The sequence below is a fragment of the Malaya genurostris genome, chromosome 2, assembly GCF_030247185.1.
Source record: "Malaya genurostris strain Urasoe2022 chromosome 2, Malgen_1.1, whole genome shotgun sequence".
Lineage (NCBI taxonomy): Eukaryota > Metazoa > Arthropoda > Insecta > Diptera > Culicidae > Malaya > Malaya genurostris.
In genome coordinates this window covers 48,967,907-48,990,368 of record NC_080571.1, presented here as the reverse complement: position 1 = coordinate 48,990,368, position 22,462 = coordinate 48,967,907, and the positions used below count along the sequence as shown (strand labels likewise).

The 22,462-nt window shown below is 37.4% G+C and overlaps 1 protein-coding gene across 3 annotated transcripts in view; it reads left to right on the top strand.

Moving 5' to 3' along the window:
- The window catches only part of LOC131432499 (galactosylgalactosylxylosylprotein 3-beta-glucuronosyltransferase P), a 184,041-nt gene that overhangs the window by 56,768 nt on the left and 104,811 nt on the right, over nucleotides 1–22,462 (top strand). Inside the window, exon 1 of one of the 3 annotated variants that reach the window (XM_058598814.1) lies at nucleotides 2,569–2,805. The exons of the other annotated variants lie outside the window; for them this stretch is intronic. The gene's annotated coding sequence lies outside the window, so the exon portion shown is untranslated. Of the gene's footprint in view, nucleotides 1–2,568; nucleotides 2,806–22,462 lie in introns of those variants that run through there. 3 annotated transcript variants of the gene reach the window in all.

Below are 22,462 nucleotides of genomic sequence, written 5' to 3'. Positions count from 1 at the left end.
ATCATTTAAAGAATATTTAGTTAAGTTTCCGTAAATTAATATTGAAAAATAAGGCAGTAACAGAGCATTCCTCAAAAACCTCTTTTGAGAATCAGGTTGCGCGGTAAACACGATAACTCGGCGTAGAATTATCTGGAATCAAAAATGTTCTTAAATTCATATAAAGGTTAAGTTATTTCTCCCCCCTCCGTCGTTATCCAGTTATTATTTTGATTTTTCAACACGCTAAATTTGGCGGTTTTACGCTAAATTTTCCGCCAATTTTGAGGTGAAAAACATTTTATAGAAAGTATGTTCCAAGTTTGAAAAGAAACGGTAGATCCTGTTGTAGATTTTGTAGAATCATCATCGATCCCAGGTTTTGAAATGTTAATCAACAAGAAAATGTAAAAGAAACGATTTTCCGCAACTGTATAAACAGACATATTGCTACCGTTGCTTTAGAGGATCGCAAGACCGTGAATTCTGATTGGTATACCAATCCATTGCCAGAAGTTTCTCGTGAAATAAAGAAAAGAAACGCAAGACCCAAAATCATTCTTCATCACAGCTCTCACACATCGGTTCAAGCAACCGTGTGCACCCAAAACGTCCACAAGGCAGTAATGTGAGACCATCGCTATTCACATTGCTTTTTAACGATGTTTTTCTGGCTTCGGGAGATAGTTTCAAATTGATCTATGCAAATGACTTAAAATTGTATCTCGTGGTTCGAACTGTGGATGATTGTCGGCGATTTCAAAAGCAACTATAACTCTGTCGATTGGTACTGCATGAATAAACTATTTATCAACGTTTCAAACGTGATCACGTTATAATATGCATACTGTTAAACTCGACCACTGCATTGGTGGATCAGTATTGACTAGAGTGAACCAGGTGAAAGATTCGTAAATACAAATGAATGAAAAATTGACATTCGATCTACAGCGATCACTAATCATTAATACGTCAATTGGGTTCATTTCTAAAATCGTTAAAGATTTTAAAGACCTACGCTGTTTGAAGGCTTGGATTTGTTCACTGGTTCGGCCAATCCTTAGGAACGCGTTAGTTGTTTGATTTCTTCATCAAATTTCGTGGTGAATGCGAATTGAACGTGTTCAAAAACACTTCGTACGTTTAGCACTCCGACACTCTATACGGATAGATGAAAACTAATTGGAATCGATACTTTGTAACGTCGCCGAAGAATTAAACAAGCAATGTTCATCGTTCATTCTGAAGGGAGTTTTCGGACACCGAGTAGAACACAACGCAATGTAAATCTGCTTCAGCACAGATTCCACAGGGCTCTTTTCGGGTATAATGACCAGATAGCCGCTTGTGAACGTTCACCACTGTCGAAGATTACTTCAAGTTTGGCGAATCATCTAGTCGCTTTGCTAGTAAAATTAAACGATGTGTCGTTATGTTTTGACTATGTATAAAACATTGTCAACATATACAACATATTTATTTTTCATGTTATTCATTTAATATGTATCTTATGAGATCTATACAAACTTTCCTGTTGTAGATCGATCGATATTCAGAATTCCTAATACTCGATGGTCACAAATAAGTATTTTGGTACTTTTTGATAATAGAGATTTTAATCTTAAGGTCATTCGCCTTTCGATCCAGATGAATTTTTTTGACCCTCTGTCCCGTTCCCAAATAAGCATTATCAATGATTAGTTGTATATTTTGCCATAATCTCGAATATTTCTACATTTACTATAAATTAGGGAAGGGATAGTCAGGGTTCATAGTAGAAACGTATTAGATAGAAAGAGTTTAAATACCAACTTCCTATCATTAACAATTCGCTGACTAGGAGCGGCTTCTTCTTTCCTCCTATTAGGACTAATCTAGTCCCCGAAACACCTAGCCCGCTTCTCTTCCATCATATCTAACTGATTATGTCCTGTTGGTAATGAAATTGTAATGTGGAGACAGAATGTTGACTTTAAACATTAGTTCATACATCATACAAACAACCAAGATATTTTTTCAAATAGGTTACCTTTCCAGCTTTCAAAATGTATACAGACATAGAAATATCAATATCATGTATTCTGTGAAACGCAAACATCAGGGTCACACTAAAACGAAAACAAATTTCTGATAAAGTTCCAATTGTAACTCCAAGCAACCTTCGGAATTCGTCACTGCTGCCACTGGTATAGGTATGATGTAGTCGGTATCGCCCAGCAGGCGGCGCCTATTTGGCTCCAGCAATTGCGTAAATAAGAACCGTTCTGGCATGGCAACGCCAAAGCTCAGCCAGTCTAGCCATAATCGGATTTTGCACCATCTCGGTTGTGCATAAACAGTTGGTCCCACGCCCCGGCCCGTGGCTTATGAATTTATGCATGGTCAATCCACATGCATTATTCCAATCTAACAAATGGATGGAAGCTAAATGTAACTCAAAGTCACGGAATGCTCGTGACAAATCATGTGTCATGCGGGTTGTGTTTGTACAGTATTATATGTAACCCTTTGATCGGATGTAGGAAAATATTGTGTTTATTGTGCTACGGATTGTGCCGCCTGCTGTAAGTAACGTTCTTCAGGCCACCCAAAAGATGATTTTGATCGGAGATTGAACAAACAGTGATTTTATAAAAATAGTTAACTCGTCAGATTATATAAATTTAGTGAATAACCAACGGTGCTATAATTTACGTCAAAATATAAATTAAAATGTTTCGTAGTGAAATCAAATGATTTTCCTTGTGATGATCAAAAAGTTGTGCTTGTGGTAACTATAGTGATACATTATTGTGAAATCGAATCAAAATCTGTAAGGTTTACTAGGTAAGGCATAGAACAATTTTGATCAGAAGTGTCTTTTTTATGTAAAATTTCTAGTTGTGTTCATTCTTCTACGAAAACTACAATCTTAGGAAAAATTAAACTTACACATGATGTAAACGTCTTCGAAATTTCATTTTTTTTGTATCTCTTTGAATTATTCAAGCGCGATGATTTCCGATAAAAAGGTTTTTTTTGTTATTATAGAATAAAAATTACTAGCAATAATTTGAAAATACACTCCTGCGTAGCCTCGTAAACTTTGTACAGAAATAGTGTTCAAAATTTCAAAAGGTACGGTAGATATGCAGTTATGAGGGCCATCGACTTTAAAAGCGTGAATTGTGATGAAAACGCTTTAAAAGTTGCTACAATATTTACTAGAAGTAAATTTTATGCTCTATACTCAGTAACTCAAACAGTCCAAATTAAATCCTATGAAAATGTTTGAAGCTGGCAGCCCAGACGAATTTCGATGAAAGTCGTTTCGCCAAATGGGTCATTTCGCCGAAAGTCGTTTCGTCGAAAGGGTCATTTCGTCGAAAAAGCCATTTCGCCGAAAGGGTAATTTTTCTAGGGTCAAAAATATCTTTTTGATTTTATATCTTCGCATGTGACACAGCCACATAACCGAAGCCAAGATAGCTCGGTGGCACAAAGCCGTCGAGGCGACGCCAGCTGAGGAAGCGGCGGCCTCTTGCATATAAACCTATAACCGCCTCGTTTGCCAGGTCTACTCAAAGTTAGGTCCGAACGAGCGGTAGCGAAGTCGGATAGCATACAAACAAAACGATGTGGCGAAGCCGCATTAGATATTTTTCCATCTACACTCAGTTATCGGAAAATTCCGCAAACAAATGCCTGATAGGTACACTAATAAAGCCAACAAGTTATTTTGGGAATTCCGCTCTGAGAATCATGAATAAATCTACAAAAATTATTCAAGTCTCTGGATCATATCAGAATCACGATTGTAGGTCAACAAAACGAGAGTAGACATAATCATTTTTTATTTGTTTTTTTTTATCAATTTCAATTACGATATCAAGAATAATGACAAATTCGGCGAAATGATCCTTCCGGCAAAATGGCTTTCGGCGAATGACTTTCGGCGAAATGACCCTTTCGGCAAAATGGCTTTCGGCGAAATGACCCTGATCCCAGACGAACATACTGTTGTTGCCCGTATTTACCGACCGACCTGCAACTTCAAATTGAGTTCCATTACTGTGCGGTTTGTTGATTTTCCCCGATTGTTTGGCGGAAGTTTTTATATACAGACGATAGGATCATCGACAGAACTATTTTCTAGCCATGAATTCTGAACCTAGGATGTTGATCGTTAGCTCGAGAAAAAGTACATGGCGTTTTGGCAACTATCTATCATTTTATACAAACAGCAAAAATAAGGGGAGATTTTTTAAGAGGTAGGGGAGACCGGGGCTAGTTGGCCGAACGGTCGTTTGGAAGAGCAGCTTTTCTGAAAAGGCTATTGTGCGCAGTGGCGACATCTATAATGATTTTGGTGGAGCACTGCACTGGTGGAGTCGGCACTGGTGAGTAAATTTCTGTTTCTGTAAAGTAATACGTGTAACGAGGATCAATTTATATTTGATTTCCAAGAACATGGTACCAATGGAACGGGTATTCAAAACTTTACAAAATGGCATATAGGTTTTCAGTATAACCCTACTTTTACTTTTTTTAATCGTGATTGTTCTCGAAAACATTCATTGGTCGCTTAGAGTAAAGTGCATTTGGATGTTCGTGAAATGTTATTCTTATTTTGGACGAAATTTGATTGTATGTTTATATTGATGATCATAAAGAAAAATATACAAGAGAAATAAGTAATGGAAATAAATTAAAATCATTGACAAAAAGAAATAAGAGATTAGAATCATTATAAGTTGGAAATTGTCAATAGAAAATATGATTCCATATTTTTTTGCATCAAATGCCATCAAAACTTTTAGCATTAAGAGCTCTTGTCAGGGTTTCTCGCCGATTGACCCAGCCCCGAACAAATCTCGTTCATCAGTACAGAATCTGTTGCAGACGTAAGCCATCCTGAAAATAACAGACCTCTCCCCAAGGCTGATTCGGAGGAGCGTCAAGGTTGTGAATCCCGAATTAATCCAAAATTTTAACAATTCTCTAATAAAAGCAGCATTGGGGGAGTAAAAAATGAAACCAAGCGTAAGCGCGAACGCTGGTGGAGGAAAAGGTAGAAAGAAAACTGAAAAATTTCACTAATGCGGTCGAAACTAATTCCAGAATAGTTAAAAAGACTCAAAAACCAAAAAGGGAAGTTTTTTTTCACGTACTTACATATTAAAAATGATGCATACAGACTTTTTTAACTAATGAAAACGTTTATTGATACAACTGATGTGTTTCACATATCTTTCAAAACTCGGCCAACTTTCCCCGGCCCTGGGGTTAGTTTTTTTCTCCGCATTTGATTGTTAACAATTATTTTCCTGATCTTCATGACAGAGCAAAGCGTTTATCAAAATGTCTAACCAGAAAGCGTACAGAAATTCCGAAAGCGAAATTCGGCCAACTAGCCCGGTCTCCCCTATAGGATTTGATTTCCAAAAAATTGATAAAATTGATGATGCTTTTCTTGGAATTGATAGAACGATCAATATAATTTAATTTTTGAAGATGATTTCATGCAAATGTTGGCCGTGGCAATTTTGCTTGTTGACGTATCAATTCAACCAGAAATGAGCTTAGTCGCTGAACACAATTTTTCGATAAAACTCCAACTTAGACATCGCCTATTCATGATTAAATTATAGACCAAACGACGATTCATGATTAAATTTTTGATTAAACTGAACAAGTTTGACAATGACGCAAGACACGATTCACGTATGATCCGTCAAAAACAATGTTGCCAAAAAGTACCAGTAAAAATCACCATTTATTTTTACTATCATTACCTCCACCCCACGGACTCAAAACGTGTAATATCGCTATATAATTTTTTAAACACACTTTACCCCGCAGTTTTTGGCTTTGTTGAATCGTTTCAGTTTTTGTTTGGTTCCATAGGGTTAAACTAGGTGGAGCGATCTTTTTTTTTGCTCGCAAACCTTGTCCTCACAAAATAGATTTTTCGAGATAGATTTTGTACAGATTGAAATAAATAGTTGGCAGTTCCATGCAGAAAACACTGCTCTTACAAGCCAATTGCCGAATGTTTGAGCCCCGACCTGGAAGAATTCTTTCTATCAGTACGATCGTAGCACCAGCCATGCAATGGTTTTGTACGCTATGAAACAGCTGCGAGGTCTGCTTAAATAGAAATACCAAATTTCATAAAAGGAATGTAATACCAAGGTTTTGCTTATATACTTATGCAAGAGATTTGTAGCTTCAGTCAAAACGATGGAAATGATTTGAGGTTGTCTGTGTATTACTGATTTTTTTCCGTTGCATGCCATGTTAATTTGTCTTCGAAAACAGGTCGAAGAAAAGGTCCTGCTAACCCTCAGTTGGATAAACGTATACTGAAAGCGTTCGAGCAAAAGAAGGAGGTTTCAGTTCGGGATGTGGCAAAAAAGTTGGCACTTCGAAGTCAAATGTTCTTCGTGCTACAGAACGTTTGAATCTTCGAATCTATGAGAAGCAGAAACAACCAAAACGTAGTCCGAAACAAGAAGCATCGATCAGGCCGAGGGTTCGAAAGTTGTACAATACGATTCTTGCTGGAAATTTGAACTGCATAATCATGGACGACGAAACCTACGTGAAATTCGTTTACAAATCCTTGCCGGGACCACAATATTATACGGTGCGAGAAGGGCAAGTGTTAAACCAGTCCGAGACAACGATTGAACTCGAAAAATTTGGTAAGAAAGCTATGTTCTGGCAAGCAATTTGTAGCTGCGGTAAGATTCCGAAACCCTTCATCACCACTGCTTCAATGAACAGCGAAATATACATCAAGGAATGTTTACAAAAACGACTTCTACCCATGATTCGAAGCCACAAGGATCCTGTTGTCTTCTGGCCAGATCTTGCTTCTTGCCACTACTCGAAATCAACGGTAGAATGGTATACTACGAAAAATGTCACTTTCGTCCCAAAAGACATGAATCCACCAAATTTCCCACAACTTCGACCAATTGAGGAATTTTGGGCATTAACAAAGGCACATCTTAGGAAACATTTCTCGGCAGCCGAAACCATTCAACAGTTCGAAAAAGATTGGGAAAAAGTGTCAAAACTTGTCGCCAAGAAGTCTGTAAGGAATTTAATGAGGAACATTGCCAAGAAGGTGCGCCAGCTAGTCTACAATGGTTAAGTAGCAAATGTTGAGAATAATATTCTGTTGTTGTAGACTAATATTATCTGTATATCGAATAAAATTTGAAAATCTAAATTTGTGAATTATTTACAGCAAAATCAAAGTGCGTCCATACTTTCTGGGACAGCCTTTTAATACACTATTTTGTTTGTCTACCGAATTTTTCAATGCTTCATTGTAGTATACTGAGGTCTTTACGCAGATTTTCGAAGTTACGCGGTTTTCAAGCGCATTTCCGAAAATACGCGAGCTATCCGGTTTTCTTGCTTAGTTTTTGAAATGCATAAAACGTCGATAACTGATTTTATTTTTTTTCAGTCAACTCTCAACTTTCATAGCTCTGACATTGCTAACTCAACCATCACATGACTATTATTCAACGTGCTGAGTATTATTCGTGAGAATTTTGTGAATTCGATTACGATACTTCATATCAACTCTCACGCATTGACACAACTTCGTATTCCGGTTTTTGGTTCATACACGGTTGAATCTGTGTATGGGGAGCTAAAATTGAAGGATATTCAATCGTTTCTCACCCAATGTGGTGACGACCTTAAAGTGTTTTAAGAGATTGTTTGGCATCCCTTATGGTGTGCCAAATTTACTTCTGCTCATAAATATTGTGTATCGTTCTGCAGCTTTCCGGGAACGCAGAATATTGTCACTTCTAAATTCTTTTGGGGGCTGGAGGTTGTATTCAATGTGCATTTTGGCACAAGTGTAGATCGTTCCGCATCCTTTCGGGGGTACAGAACAAGTTGTTTCTCTTTGATTTGTGCTGTTTTCCCACTTCATCCGTTGCAAAATTCCTCTCCATGTTCCGTTTATCCTTCCCTTCTGATCAGGCAAATGATGAGATGTCATGCAATGCAAAAATCTACGAACAACCAGGGGAACGTGCCATTTGAGCCAATTTATTCTAATTCCTGATTAGTAAAGCATCTTTTATAAATTTTCTCCTTAAATTTCCCGCATGCTGAAATGCTAGCATTTCCATAAAAGTTTCTCCTATGATTTTTGCTTGAACTTTAGACCAATTCTTCTAGTTTTTTCGAAGGTTATCTGTTGGCCTCATTTGTTCTCTGATATTTCCGGTCAGTCAAAGGCCTTTTTTTTAATAGTGACAATTCCATCATAATCCCGATAGAATAAAGATGTGTTCAAGCGGCCGAATATTAGACTTTGGCATTCAGTGTGTCAGTTGTGAAGAACATAGAAGATTTTTTTACACATTCTCATATTGTGCCTGCCAACCATAACCTTTTTTCCAAAAAAATCGGTGTGAATAGCTTTCACCGTAATCATAATATTTAAGAGGGAAGCATTCATGCGATAACCTAAAAATTATGAGAAACTATTCATTACAGCTTAAAAATTATCGGTAGAGCGTGTAAAGTACTACTTTTTTATGTCATTTATTTATACCCGGCTTTAACCAAGTTGCGGTCGTTCGCCGGAGAAGTACTACTTCTGAGAAATCGAAACGATCCGACAGAAGGTTATATCAATGGAATACTAGTAAATTTGAAAAAATGGTGCTTATATCAACCTAAATACAAACAAAGAAGCTAAAAAAATGGAGCAAACATACGACCTGATAACAACATTGGACGCCATTAGCCGAGTTGCACTGGTCGCACCGAATCCTAACGGGGACTGTGCGCGTTGCCGATCGACACGAAAACCTACTTCAGAAGTGGAAAATTATGTAAATTCCTTCGTAAGCTTTATTATCTCGCCAATTGTATGCGACTGCTGAAGTGAGCTACAAAGTATGTATCACAACTACCCTGGCCACTACCACGCGTGACGTTTCAGCCCGATTAAGATATAAAAGATATAATTTTACGAGTTCCGGAGAAGATTTATGATCCTCTTTCGTTGAACGAAAATTACGCCGGATTGAAAAGTTTCCACCGTGGCCGTACAAGGTGAAAAACTTTTCTACATTTTTTTCTCTCTCACCACCGGCTGGCTGTTGAACCCGCGCCAAGCATCAACATCCGGTTTTTCCCATTTTAATACCGCGCTCACTTGCTTGGTTACTTGGCCCCACCCCGTGTTGTCGTCGTTGCCGTAGACATCTTGACACACGTACAACTCATCCTGGAGTCTGTTTATCGTTCTAAGCTATTAAGCTAAGTGTTAATTGGAAAGATAAATTTATGAGTATCTTTTTTTTCGACGCAGTATTTCATTTTCGTGACCTTGCTACCGAAAGTCAACCACCTTCTACCTGCCGGAAGATGAGTCACCGGATTAACTAAAGAGTCGATGATAATTTGATTCATCTCGGATCTGATTAGTTAAATTAGCTGGTTCCCGCATAAGGTTATCCACGGTGTTTTAAATTAAATGGCAATTGGATTTATTCAATAATCGAGATCGAAAAGTTCTCGGCTACAATTTGTTCCGAGCGTTGAAATTATTCTTTACTCGGAATTCATTGAAATTTCAGTACCTGGAAGGAAACATCATTTGACCGCTTCGAAAACATCAATCACAACTTTTCAACAGAAGGTGATCCAAAGTTTGCAACTTATGCATCGTACTTTTAAAAGACTTACTTCGACATTGCTGATAAACGCCAGTTATTCTAATCACTCCAATTTACATGAAAATGAAATTTCCTACAAGCATTAAATTGAAACAGATACATGAATGGAATAACGAAAAATGAAAACTTACCATAAAGTATCCCTCGGAAACAGGGCCGGAACCATACACCCTTCTCTAATCCGCTTTGAGACTGCAGACGTCACGTGCCACTGTTGCGCATGGGTTGCTTCGACTCGCAACTTGTGAGGCATACGGAAGTGACCAGACTTTGCCCCACGAGTGACGATATGAGATGGCATTGAGTCATTCAATCTACTACTCGTTAGGTAGTGATAGAAAAACATCAAACAAAGTTGTTAATTGCGTCACACCATTTAAACCGTGCCAAAAATAAATCATGCAAATAGCTTCATTCACGGATTTGGTTAAGTGTTATTATGTTTCGGTTGTCCACTTCACGTAACACCGTATCATTCTTTGATCGTTTAGCCGTACTTTAATGTTATATATGCATCAAATAAATGTGAGTACTCTAGAACCACTCATACTTCCCAGCAGGGTTGCTAAGAATCTCTTTTGTATTGACATTTTTCACATATTTCGGGAAAACTTTACAATTTGATTCAGATTTTCTCAAATGACGGAATCCAGGGACAATCTATGAAGCACGAATAGTTAGACCATATTTAAGGACCGGAAGACGTTTTGTCGCCTATTGGTTTTGTAGACTTCCAAGGTTTTTTTACGAAATAATATTTCATAAAATTTTCAGACTTTTGAAATTGCTTTGCACGGTTTATTTTTTGCACCTACATAGTTGAGCACTTAGCGTTCACTGATATTTGAAAGTTTAATTTGGCATTCCTGCTACTACATGAAATGAGAAATCAAACAAAGAAAGTTGATTATTACCGTGAACATATTTTTTAATTTTTCAGTATAATCTGCACCTAAGGAGTGTATCTAAAATAAGCTATCCACATACACACTTACATTTGTGTTGTACGCATGTATTTGTGATGGTTTTTTATGCTCAGCTGTGCGTTTGGCTGTCAGCTTTCGTTTGTTTACTTGTTTGTGCGGTTGAAATTCTGCGTTTTCAAAATGTCGCATATTGAAAAGGAAGTGAAAATTAAGGTTCTGGACACATCGCTAAGTGAGAAGGGGATTACTATGCGAAAATGGGCGAAGCGATTTAGAATTCATCATGGCAGTGTGAAAACCATCATTAAAAAGTTTGGGGAACACTGGGATTCTTCGGATGAGCTACCAGGAAGAGGCAGAAAAACCCGGTTCTTCCAACCCGAAACTGGACCATAAAGTGGTATCTCTAATCATTAAGAACAAATCAATGTCAATACGTGATCCAAAAAAGCAAGAACGAGTGTCGGAATGATCCAGCGTATCAAGAGGTGAAATCACATGAAGACCTACAAGAAGCAGAAAATCTCGAAACAAAGTGTAGAACAGAAGAAGCGAGCAGCAACAAGGGCCCGGAAATTGTATTCGTGTGTTTTGCAGTGTCCGGATGCAAGCTTTTTGATGGACGATCCGACTTATGTAAAGAAGGACTTAAAAACCCTCCCACGTCCGCAATTCATTACTGTCGTCGTTGGGGAGAATGTGAGCGATGCGGACATGTCGATTCAAGAGGGGAAATTTGATCGAAAAGTATGGCTAGCTATATGTTCCTGTGGTTTGAAGTCAACCATTTTTCACACTATCGGAACTATAAATGCAGAAATCTATCGTTCTGAGTGTCTCCAGAAGAGATTGCTGCCTTTCTATAAGAAGTATAGTACAGCTCCACTGTTTTGGTCGGATTTAGCATCGGCTCACTATGCCAAAACCACTCTCAATTGGCTTGCGGAAAAGGGTATAAATTTCGTTGAGAAAAATATCAATCCACCAAATTGCCCTCAGCTTCGACCCATCGAACGTTACTGGGCAATCGGGTCTTTAAGAAGACAGGTAAGGCATCTGGGAACATGCAGGAGTTAAAAAAAATTTAGACCCAAGCGTCCAAAAAATACGATGCAACACTTGTCCGGAACTTGATGAATAGCGTTCGATCAAAAGTTCGAAAATTCGTGAAGGAATAACATAAATTTCATCCGGTTTTCATTATGCTCAAGTTGAACCTTATACAATAAAGAATCAATTTTTAGTTTGAATAAAATATCGTTTTTTATCGTAATTTGAAGGAAAAACTTGTAGATAGCTTATTTTCGATACTCTCCTTAGAGACCTCCACCGGCTGAAAGTCTCTTTAATAAAGAAAACTAACTAACTAACTAATACAGAGAGCGAATCGATTCAATTGAAGATTGCATCGATTTTTGTCGGAATTTGCTTATAATATTATGTGACATTACATCTAATGGTTCTATATTTGTGAGTCTGTGTAACTCATTTGTACTAAACCTGGGAGGACGCTTCAAAATCATTTTCAGAATTTTATTCTGAATCCTTGAAGCGTTTTCTTCCTGGTGGAACAACAACTCGACCAAATTGGTACTGCATAAAGCATGGCTGGTCTGAAAATTTGTTTATTAATTAATAATTTGTTTTTTAGACAGAGCTTAGAGTTTCTGTTTATAAGAAGATATAAACATTTAATATATTTATTACACTTTGCCTGGATTCCTTCAATGTGATCCTCGAAAGTGAGTTTTTTGTCATACGTTAAACCTAAGTATTTAGCTTGATCAGACCATGTCAATTCCAAGCCATTCAATTTGAAAATGTGATTATTGCTTGGCTTAAGAAAAGAAGCGCTTGGCTTATGAGGAAAGATAATTAAATGCGTTTTTGCTGCATTTGGTTTAATTTTCCATTTTGAAAGATCATCACTGAAAATATTTAAACTTCTTTGTAGGCGACTGCAGATCACTCTTAGATTTCTACCTGTGGCTAACAGACTTGTGTCGTCACAGAATAGAGATTTCTGACAACCAACGGATAGATTTGGAAGATCAGAAGTGAAAATATTATACAAGATTGGAGCTACGCTCGAACCCTGCGGAACACCGGCTCGTACGGGTAGCAATTCAGATTTACAATTCTGATAGCTAACCTGAAGAGTACGATCAATTAAATAATTTTGAATCATTTTGATCAAATAAATAGGAAACTGGAAATCAGACATTTTTGCTATTAAACCTTTGTGCCAAACACTGTCGAATGCTTTTTCTATGTCTTGAGGAGATTTACATCGAAACCTCCATTTACGAACTAAACGGGGGTTTGTAAAATGAGGTACTTCGCAAAAAAAATTTGCGTTATTTGCGATTTACTTCGTAAAAAAAGTTTTGTGTAATGAATGTTCAAACCGACCATCATATGGCTATTTTCGGAACGGATGTGAAGAGTAAGTGCAAGAAAATGAAGTTTGTGCTCGTTTCGAAATCCAAGATGGCGGCTTCTGGTTTATTGATATTGCTTAAAACTCCTAACAATATGGGTATTTTCGGAACGTTTGACAACAAACATTCAAAAAAAAAAAATCGGGTGAGACACGTATTTTTTTATTTCAATATGGTACGTGAAATTTTCGATATATGATTTTTTGAAATTTCGCGTTTTCAAAAAAGAGCTTGTTTTCAACAGCCTATACTGTAAAATCTAATAAAGATACAAAAATTCGTCCAAGACATGAAATGTGCGTCTTTTTCTTATTGAAAGCTAAGGATTTTCAATTTCGTCAAATTTCGACCGCAAATGAATAGTACGAGTGAGCTAGAAAAGCATCTTCTCTAGCCAATATTTCAGTCATATAAAAATGTTCGGAAGATTATATAAAAGCAGAGAAATCGTTTCGAAAAATGTAAAACTATTTCTGGAACAGAATCGTTTCACTATGTTGAGCCGCACGCCGTATCCGAGCGAATTGCGCTGCAGTACGCTTCGTGCGTGCGGGTCGTAATTGAAAAATTCACTGCTCCGAAAATATTGATCTTTTCACTCTGAAACTTTACCAAGATTGAGTTAAACCCCTAAAGCTTCTTTTTTCAATAAAAAAAAAGAAAAAAAATTCAGGCCCAAGTTTGATTTTTTTTTATTTGTTTATTAATTTTTAACTTTTTCCATTATATTAATTTTAAAGGTTGTTTTATGGAATTACTTATTTGGAAGCTAAGGAAAAGACGCACATTTCATGTCTTGAACGAATTTTTGTATCTTTATTAGATTTTACAGTATAGGCTATTCTTGCTAGATCATCGATAGGTGTTTGGGGCATAACGAGTTGCATAAGTATTTGGCAGTCGAAGAAAAGAATACTATTACCGTTTTCGTACATTGACAAGAGCAGCCCGAGAGCTGGCCCAGAGTCGCCCGAACAACTTTTGAGATGTTTGTTTTAGCAACCTGTGGTCGGACTCCAATCGTGTGGTTTCGCTCTGAAAATTTTCTCGGGTCGCACCACGACATCCATGCGAGTTTGTTTATTTTTTCTTTTTTTATGAGTTGTTGTTTAGGGCGCGTACCACGTGTTCGTTTTACTCGGAGTCTGAGTCGCCCGCGTGTAGGTTCAAACACGAAAACGGTATATATATCGTTGAAAAAATTGCGCTACGAGTTGTTGGGTGTGGAGATTTCACATGCATACTTGATCCATTTGATTCGTCATTTCAAGCCGCGTGCTAAATTGGGTAGCAAAATTATTGCTTGCCAAATGACTTAATGACGGAATGTTCAGTCATGTGTTCTAGAAAACCGCTGTAGGCAGGAGAAAAAGTACCATCATTTCCCATTTGATGAATTGTGTTCAATGGAGTCAGATGAACAGTATTGGTCATCGCGGGCGCGAGTTGAACTAATCAACTCGCTGAACGCTTAGGTTAAACTAAGAGATTTTACTTGCCTTTTGCTTTCTAATCATTTAGATTATAGTAAGCGGACATAATAAGTGGCAATTAGATATCAATGTTCATGATGATTACCATAATGGATTGAGACAGCCGTTTCATATTGCATATTGAAAAATACTCAAATTGGTAAGATCAATATCAAATTAAAATTCAAGCGTCGTCTCTCTAAGCAACCAAAAGTTCCACAGTAGCTCAAAAATATCCACTTTATTAGAGCTCTAAAGTTCGCGTGGCACTTTTTGGAATTTTGAACGTACAGAACAATTTCTGAAAAAATTTCCTCGCTGCTTAAAAGCTGTACAAGAACCTGCTTCAAAGTTTGTTCTATTGCGTCGGGAGAACGTTCAAATATGAGTAATTCCTAAAAAAGCGGACTATTCAGAATGATGTTTAAGTCAGATCTAAGTCATTTGACTAAATACAAATTGTAAAAAATATCCTACTATACCGAATGAACATCTCTAGAAGAGAAACTCTTGACCATTGTGTTAAGTTTATCAATACAAAATTCTGGTTAGTGAGCTTTTTTATCAATTATCAAAAGCAAGAATCACATCTGGAAGAGAAAATGTGGCACCTTATATCCTTTATGTCGAAGCCGTTAGAGATGGATCTCTGTTCAGTACATTGAGTCAAAGGATTAGATGACGATCTATGCATTTGCTCAATTTTTTATTAACAGAAGTACTTCACATTTTCCCATTAATTTTTGGTGATATTTCTTTTCTGGGCTAAAGCGAATGTGTATCGAATTCTATTGATTGTAGGTTAAGTAATCAGAAAAATAATAGAGGGAAACGTTAACCACAATTCTGCTGTCCGAAAACAAATTCGAACAAATAATTATTGGACGAGACGAAGTTCGACGGGTCAGCTAGTAATAAATAGTAATTTATCTTCAAACTCTTGGCAGCCGGCTACCAAGAATATCAATTTTAAATGATGGCAATTTAGTCCCAAGCTGCCGTCCGTTACCGTTTGAATGGTTCTCTTCTTTTGGACAAACACTTAGAATTAAGTAAAGTTGTTTTTTACTATCAGGTAACTACTTTTTTCAAACAGGAACAAATTTCGCAGTCCACTTCTTTCTCACTTCTAGATCCAAATATCGGGACTTCATTGTTATCAAACAGTTGGTCATCTATATTCGCATAACGAAAATTATTTGATGCACAGATGAAATTCAGTACGACTTTTGACGACAAAATTCAGTGCAAATTTCTATCTCTCTTTCTCTCTCACACAAATCAAAACAACGAAGCTGAGACATTTACGGATCTCGACGTACTCAATCAAATGGTATTTAATAATGACATAGAAGTTTACCTTAAAATTAGACACAATGTTTCATCGAGAATCTGAAAAGTCACTTGTTTTCACTAGTGCATAGTTGAAAACGTAGGCGCCATCGTGTAGTCGCATCCAATTACTCAAACAAACTTCCAACCCGAATCGATAGTGTTTTGTGTGCACCTTGGAACGCCCACAAGGATGCGCTAGCCTCGGGAACTGCAATTCAAAGGCTTCGCCTTCTAATGTGAACCCCTTGTGTAATACGAGCTAATGGCCAAAAGCTTCTTGTCGTGACACTCGATACGATATGAGTGCAATTAAATGGTTCTATGAATTCTACTGCAGATAAAAGGGACGCAGACGACTGCCGAGTTCAGTCCAAAAGTGTAGGAGGATGCAATAAATTCTAGCTGGATTATGAACTATCGCTTACGGAAGAGGGCGCGCGTGTTTGCCTGACATTCGGTACGGCACCGGTGGATAGTGTTTCACACTTTACTATTGCTTCGTATTCGTTCGCACGTTTTGGGTACTTAAATGACACCGGAGTGGTCGTAAATAAGCTTAAATGGCGGCTATGAATAGATTCCGTTGCGGCCAATTGTCCAGCGTTCAACGGAAAAAAGGCTGAGTACTAAATGGTGTCAAGTTTACAATGTTGTCTCAAATTTAATCCTCGTGAAAGCATACTAATGGGGAAGAAAAAATGTGTCAGTTGAATGAAAAAGAACGGAGATTTATTGGTTTTATTTGTTTGTCACTTTTAGCGTCGAAATCCGTCAAAATCTTTTACGAATTGCTCTCAGCCGACATTATGTTTTCAACATTGACAAAATTCGATCCAAAGTCTTCTCGCACTGAACTGTCAGATCATATACTCGGGCATAAATATAGGGATAACTCCACTTAGTCAGCTTATGCGATGGACACCTTCTGGTTTTCCTCCATAGTATACTGAACCTGGCATACTAATGCTTTGCCAGCACCAAACCTTAATGGCAATGAATGTACAGGAAGAAAAGTTTTATTCGAAATTTATTACCTTTGGAAATTTTCCATGCAATGCAGCTTGCAATACAAAACACCGGATAGCGAAGCGATCGATTTTTCTCCGTAGCCCATGTCTTCCGTTCTCTTCGACAGTCAGTCGGCAACATCCCAACAAAAGCAATCTGCCCGGTGTATCTATGCAGATATATGGGTGGGGAGAGGAAATAGATTTTCATAAAAAAATGGTATTTACGACAAATCCTCCTGTGCGAAATTGCACAACCACAAGAGAGAAAACAGATGAGATTCACCTTTGGTGAAAAATTAATGGAGGTGAGAATTGACTGAATAGAGACTAAGTAGGCGAGTAATTTATTGTCCCTCTGACCGGGATGATTAGGAGCTTGAGAGTTTGAGAGCTAGCTTGTCCATTTGTTCATCATTTTATCGATCTCAACAACAGGCTGTCGAATAATTTAAAACTGTCAAATACTAAACTCGAGCTCAATGATCTCAATTCGAAGATTGGTAACGAATATGTACTGATTGTTTCCGTAAATGCGTTGGTCAACTTACTCTGATGTTTCAAATCAGAAATCAAACAAACAATGAATGATTTCGAAAACGATATTGATTTCCATCACGAACTTTTAGAAGAAATTCTGGATGATTGAGCTAGAGTGCTTTTAAATGAAACTGTATTATTCGATACAAAACGTTTACAGCTTATATTAACAACTTCTGATACTGAAAAAAACAAATTTTTCCCCTTCAAATTACAACTTCTGATTTCTGAAATTGAATTCGACACCTTGTGCCGTATGAATAAAACGTAGCATGCTTGAATTTCGGTAATAAATGCTACGTGTGGATCACGTTCCTGTCAAAACATGCTACAAAATGTAGTATTTACTACAAGTTTTCGGTAGGTGGCTCTAGAGGTTGCTACTCGTGTGTTTGCTGATAAAGTGAAATACAGAAATTAAAAAAGTGGCATTTTTACAGATGTAAGTACGTTTCTTGCTTTGTGCATGCATTTCCGGCTCTGTGTCGATACGGTATGCAGTAAATGCTTAAATTCGGAAGTAGCATTAACTACATGTTCGAACTTGTTTTTTATTCATACCAAACCGCGTTATACTCTGTGGACTTTGTTTTTGAGAAGATACTACAAACAACAGACTTTACTACATTTTATTCATACGGACCTTTCGTCTGTCATATTTCGTTACACACATTCTTGCAAGAAATTTGAATAGTGTACTTTTCGTGTTTACTTCCCGTTACGTTTACGTTACCTCCTTTTACGAAAACTATTTGTATGTTCCTCCATTTACGTAACTCTTTTTGTGAAATAAATAAAAAATAACGTAAACTTTTTTCATGTTGTAAATTCCAAATAACGTAAGCCTTTTTTAACGTACCGACTTCGTAAAAAGAGGTTTCGCATAACATGGAAACATGCTCTGACAACATACGTGTTGTATATTCTGGGAACAGATTTGAAATGAAAAGGCCGGAAAAGGATGTTTGAAGTCGTTTCAAAATTTAAGATGGCAACTTTCGGTATATCGATATTTGTTACCAAGCTTCAGAATATGAGTAAAGACTGTCCCAGAAAGTACGAACGCACTTTAATTTCGTTGTAAATAATTCACAAGTGTTAGATATTCAAATTTCATTCGATATACTGATAATATAAGACTACAACAACAGAATATTATTCTCAACATTTGCTACTTAGCCATTGTAGACTAGCTGGCGCACCTTCTTGCGAACGTTCCTCATTAAATTCCGTACAGACTTCTTGGAGACAAGTTTTGACACTTTTTTAAAATCTTTTTCGAACTGTTAAATGGTTTCGGCTGCCGAGACATGTTTCATAAGATGTGCCTTCGGCAATGCCCAAAATTCCTCAATTGGTCGAAGTTGTGGGCAATTTGGTGGATTCATGTCTTCACAATGACGAAGGTGACATTTTTGGTAGTATACCATCCTATCGTTGATTTCGAGTAGTGGCAAGAAGCAAGATCTAACCAGAAGACAACAATATCAGGTCGTATTACACAAGGGGTTCACACTAGAAGTCGTTTTTGTAAACATTCCTTGATGTATATTTCGTTGATCATTGAAGCAGTGGTGATGAAGGGTTTCGAAATTTTACCGCAGCTACACATTGCTTGCCCGACTATAGCTTTCTTACAAAATTTTTCGACTTCAATCGATGTCTCGGACTGGTTTAACACTTGCCCTTCTCGCACCGTATAATATTGTGGTCCCGGCAAAGATTTGTAATCGAGTTTCACGTAGGTTTCGTCGTCCATGATTATGCAGTTCAAATTTTCAGCAAGAATCGTATTGTACAGCTTTCGAACCCTCGGCTTGATCGATGCTTCTTGTTTCGGACTACGTTTTGGTTGTTTCTGCTTCTTATAGGTTCGAAGATCCAAACGTTCTTTAGCACGAAGAACATTTGACTTCGAAGTACCCACTTTTTTGGCCACATCCCGAACTGAAACCTCCTTCTTTTGCTCGAATGGCTTCAGTATACGTTTATCCAATTGAGGATTAGCAGGACCTTTTTTTCGACCCGTTTTCGGTTTATCCTCAAAGGTGTTATCCTCACCGAACTTCCTGATTGCATTTCGCACGGCTTTTTCTATTACTTCTTCCATTTTTGCTATCGTTCTCGGTGACAATCCGCGTTCTGTGCACCATTTGTACACAATTTTTCGAAGTTGTTCTGCTGAAAGTCCACGCATTTCGAAACATACTAATGAAAACGAATAAACAACTGCATAAGTGGTTACAGAAGAGTGTAAACAACAGGACGCAGCCATAAAAATTGACAGATTCTGATCCATTGCGAAATGGTAGCGGTTTTTGATTGCGTCCATACTTTCTGGGACAGTCTTTATTTACGGAACGGGTTTGATCAGTAGGTGTTGGAAAACGATGTTTGAGTCATTTCAATTTACAGTATAGCGATTTCCGGGTCATTGATATTTGTTACAGAACATCAGAATAAAGTATTTTAGGAATGGGTTTGATGAGTAGATTGAGGACAGCGATACTCGTTACAAAGCTCCACAATATAAATATTTGATCAGTAGTGATGAGCGACATTTCCGGAAGCTTGTTTATCAAAGCGAATAGGAATAAATCGGTATATATGTATATTAAAAACAAAGTTTCAAAATGTATGTACGGGTATGGCTGCACGGATTTACACATTGTTTTCTTTTTTTTTGCTATCGGTGTCGACTTTCCCTAACATATAGCATATAAATAATATGGAATATCCTTCGAGAAAATTGAGAAAATCTAGAAAATCGGTTTTATTAGATCTTCAATGATTGTTTGGCGCGTTAGTGAGAAGAGTAAAATATAAGTACTAGATCAGTAGAAATATTGCTTGGGGCGCAGCGAGCTGTTTTGCATGAAAATTTCATGAGGCCTACTCGATCCACGTGCTCCACTATTTCCGGTCACATGCTTAATTGAGTATGGATACTAACGTCGTTTTCGCTTGAGAAAACTGAAACTGACCCAGGGTAGCTTCATCAAACAAACACTTTTTACAAAACTGTGTTGGGTTCGCAACTTAGCAACGTGAGTAAACCTGATATAAAAATCAGGTTCAAAACTTACTCGATTTTCAGTTCAACAACGTTGAAAGTAGCTTCAAACAAACGGTTTAACAGCAGTTAGAGTGGAAACTGGGTTAGGCTTGGCATCAAGCGAAAACGACATAAATGAACAGCACATGTTTTCTTAACCATTTTGCGCAAGGTTGGCGGTGCCCTGATTCATCTCATCTCCAGTAGTTACATCTCATATACGAAAAACTTTATTTAGACTGAGGTCTGCTGTCTCTGTTACATAGATTGATTTTAAGAGTAAGATGAAATTAGATGCATTTGCTACGAGTTTTTGCGTCATTGTAACAGCTATGTTGCACATTTTCCTAACTACACCGAGGTCTTTTTATTCACGGTTTTTCATGCCGTTTTCTTACGCGGAACGTCGAGATCGGGTGTTATTTCGAAACATTTTTTAGTCACAAATTTTTTTTAGAAAACACCAGATCTCGACTTGTTATGCATTTTTGAGACATTTGGCACTAAAAACAGATTTCAGAATTCTCAAATAATTTTGTTCCAAAGTCGATTTTTGGAAATTTGTTTTTTTTTAGATTAACAGTTCGGCTGAAAAGTTCGTATCGTTTAATAGAAACACACATTTTTTTTGCCAAAATTCGTTTTTATTATTCAACATAATTGCCATCAGAGGCGATACAGCGATTTTAGCGATCTTCCAACTTTTTGATACCATTTTTGTAGTACGATTTGTCCTGTGCCTCAAAATAGGCCTCAGTTTCAGCGATTACCTCTTCATTGCTTCTAAATTTTTTACCAGCGAGCATTCTCTTGAGGTCTGAGAACAGGAAAATGTCACTGGGGGTTAAATCTGGAGAATACGGTGAATGAGGGAGCAATTCGAAGCCCAATTCGTTCAATTTCAGCATGGTTTTCATCGACTTGTGACACGGTGCATTGTCTTGATGAAACAAAACTTTTTTCTTCTTCAAATGAGGCCGTTTTTTTTTTAAAAAATTTCGTCCTTCAAACGCTCTAATAACGCTATATAATAGTCACTGTTGATGGTTTTTCCCTTTTTAAGGTAGTCGATGAAAATTATACCATGCGAATCCCAAAATACAGACGCCATAACCTTACCGGCCGATTGTTGAGTCTTTCCACGCTTTGGGTTCGGTTCATCGCGTGCAGTCCACTTAGCTGACTGTCGATTGGACTCCGGAGTGAAGTGATTGAGCCATGTTTCGTCCATTGTTATATATCGACGAAATCGTCGTTCATCGTCTTCGGTGCTCATATGACGAGTACGAAATTTTGCAAACCACTTACGAATTGTTGCTTCGCCCGGTGCAGAGTCTGGATAACACTCATCAAGCCATTTTTTGGTATTGGCGGCACTTTTTTTCATCAAAAAGTAGTGTTTCATCAACACACGAAATTCCTTTTTTTCCAGTTTTTTTCACAATAACAAAAGTAGCTTCACTCAAAATGCAATATCTCACAAACTAATAATCAGACAGCTGTCAAATTTATACACGTATCTTTTGAAGGTTGGTACTAACTGAAAATGGTATGGATTTAATTCTAGTGGCGCCTCTCATAGAAACGATACGAACTTTTCAGCCGATCTGTTATACCAGATCTGGACGTTTCTTGCATTTTTAAGACATTTGGCATTTCTTAATATAAATTCATATTGAATCGACAAATTACTTAATAAATCACCTTCTTGCGATGGCCTTTTAGTTTTATTTTATTTCTAATCAAATTCACTTTGTTTGTCACAATCAACTTCAAATATCCACTGTCACTTCTTTACACTTTCGCTAAGGTGTAATACTTACAGTGCGGATACGTATTTTGAACTACTTTTTGCAGTTTTCATTTGCTCATGCATATTTATTTATTTATTTGGGAGCAGGAAAAAGCCCGGTGGAGATGAAATTTGGCAATCTCTCTCTCCAGCAGGCATAAAACCTCCTCATTATTTGTATCAATAGATTACAATGATCCAACAGATACAT